This window comes from Sphaeroforma arctica, assembly GCF_001186125.1.
Source record: "Sphaeroforma arctica JP610 unplaced genomic scaffold supercont1.212, whole genome shotgun sequence".
NCBI classification, from domain to species: domain Eukaryota; class Ichthyosporea; order Ichthyophonida; genus Sphaeroforma; species Sphaeroforma arctica.
This window is the reverse complement of record NW_014040346.1, coordinates 1-3019: the sequence shown is the minus strand read 5'-3', so window position 1 is coordinate 3019 and position 3019 is coordinate 1.

Sequence of the window (3019 nt, the reverse complement as noted above, 5' to 3'; positions counted from 1 at the left end):
CTTTTTTTAAACTTCAAACGTACCATGGAAGGTAACAGTCGTGAGACATGTAGAACCAAAGACGCAATAGACGCGTAGGTTCAGATCTTAAGCCAAAATTTCATATAGAATTCAGGCTTATAGCCTCATGCAAAGAGATACAAACCCATAGACGAGAATGCCCTGTATATAAGCCCACATACACAGCAACACACTCGCCTCACTCTGTGGGTATATATAGTCTGGTCGCTCATTTCTTCGACGACACTCAAGTTTCGTACTTTGCGACAACACCCGAATCCCAAAACCCTTAAACCCTAAAACAAGAATGCGCATATAGCACACACACGCACACAGCAACACACTCGCCTCGCCCCACCTTGTGGGCATCTATCGTCTTGTCGATCATTTCTTCGAAGACACTGAGTTTCGTGCTTTGCGACAACGCGTATGAGATAGCCAGCCGCAGTCGATAGTCCTGTGCACATGAGAGAGCCGTAGCGGGGATGGGTAAGTACGATAGCAAGTGTTCGTATAACGATGAAAGGTCTGGATATTAAGTATACAGCTAGATATGCATAAATAGACGTACACATTGTGTCTATATACATATATACATAAATATTTAAAACGTTGTGTCCATATATATACATCTGTTTGTGGGTTTGTTAAGAGATACTAAGCAGAGTCCATAACTACAAACGCCCCCACATTCCCTCGCCTAGCTGTTGCCTATAGCAAGGGCCGGGTATACTTGCAAAAGGGAGGTCTCGTGTTTCCCACCAGCGTCTACATGGTTCAACTACGGTACAGTCCTGAACTCCTTTCACCTTGCTACTACGTACAGAAATGAACAAGCGTGCCGGCGACATAAAGGTCTTCACTTTAAAACCCTGGTCTGAGGTTTATTGGGGGGCGGGTGGGGTTATAAAAATTTGTCCGCTCCAATAAAAATTCGCGTTTCTATACCTACCTGGCTGTTATTTATGGTTATGACGTCATCAACTAGTCGTGGGGGTTTTGTGGGGTCGATAATAAACTCGAATTCGTCTATATCCACGTCGTCGTCCGACAGTTTGTTGATCTCGAATTTTTCTGTACGGTAGTACATGTAGGTAGGCACAAAAGTGTTACTTTAAAAAGGGATGCACGCAGAATAGCCGATACGTACAAGATGGCCTACAGGCACATATACTAGAACAGCTTGATATTTTTGTACTGTTCGGTACCGGGATACACATAGGCACAGAGGGTAGATGATGGATACACACGTATAGGTATATATGCGTACAAGACGCATACGGGCACGTGCGGTGTGACAGCTATTTGATCTCTCATTATTCTCTAATAGTAGGCACACACCCGCACATACGCCGTGTAGAGTAATATACACACGGGCTCGATAAAAATATCGGCTATGAATGGAACGTATTCTATGAGAAGACAATTTCTCTTGCAGCTAGATACCTGATCAGAAATATGATAGTACCGAACAGGCCCGAACGTTCACCAGGTTCAGAGCTTCTCACGCGGCACTTCAACAAATTTCCATTCCTAATTTCAGAAAGCGGATTACTATTCTGTATTCAGAATTGGCAAAGCACTCTCACAAAACGAAAAACTATCGATCAAAAGAGTACACATTACACCCGCAGTAATAAACTAACAAACCACTGCCCACATTCTACAGAAATTTCACTTTAACAGCCCCGAGATGCTCACTTCCTGTACTCTCACCCTGTTTCCAAAGTGATACGAATATTGACCCACTGAATACATCTAATAGTTGGCAGAGCGTTACCTATTTCCTGCAGAATTAGTTGTTCCTCCTGTTCTGCCAGACCCCAAAAAACCACCACTCCGTATTCGAAGAAGAAGATTTCTTGTGTGATGGCGTGGCCTGGTCTTGAATACTGTGGCATGTGATCCAGGTAGAGCGCATCCTGTGTTTCAAATATATTGGCGCCAGACAAGAAGAAAAGTTGATACGAATATAAGAGTGGAATAATATCAGAAAGAATTGATGCAAGGTCATAGCGTCAACAAGTTGACCCAAACTTGTAGTACATACGTACCTGGTAAAACTGTGGCTGCAAACCCCCTAATTGCCGCTGTTTCTTCTCCAGATGCCTTCTCAGTTCTCTTTTGTTGTAATTACTGCGTTGAAAATGGCACGATTACGTAAACGTATCAGACTCGGGTCTGCTTTCACAGTCACTGATTCGTATGGACAGAGTATCACTTTATGGATGTCGAGGCTCTCCGATATATTGGACCCGACACATTCATTGCACGTAGCGAGTTTTGTGGAGCGTTTCGAGTTTTGTAAAGCATCATATATTCAAGTATCCCGCCTGTCAAGAAAATCGGATCAGTGCGCCATACTCATAACAAGCCAGCTGAGACACTCAGTGACTATGAAACACAACGGACAGAGATGCATAGATGAACACGGATTGAAGCAGGCAACCCACTGTGTGCCATAGTTGGGCCACAACCCGCATCTGGTTGTCTGTTTCGCATCTTATTCTCATTGCGAGGCGTTTCATTTACTACTTCACAAAACATCATATCCGCACGTACCCCTTGACACTGCCCCGTTGAGCCATAGACACCCAGTGCTTGGCAGCTACTGCATACGGCTTCTGTGCTGGCGACTGAGTACTTGTACGTAGCATATACCACACCTGTCTACGATTGAACGTACCTGGCTGTGCAGTATACGGTAACGCGGCCCTTAGCGATTTCATCGCTTTCTGTCTCATACACTTCCGTTAGTTTCTTGGCAGCCACTGGTAGAGGTATCATACGCCCACCCGTAGCGAGGGATTTCCTCGCCGGCTGCGAGTGTGGTTAAATAGTTGAGGGTGTCAGACGTCAAAAGAAACGTATGAATATGTCAAAGTATTGCACTTAGGATTAAAGTATTGTCAGAACGCCGAAGATACTTTAATACTCTGGAGTAATAATATATCCATGATTCCACTTGCGAAAAAATGTGCACGTCAACATACTCTGTGTCCCGGTGAATACATCCATC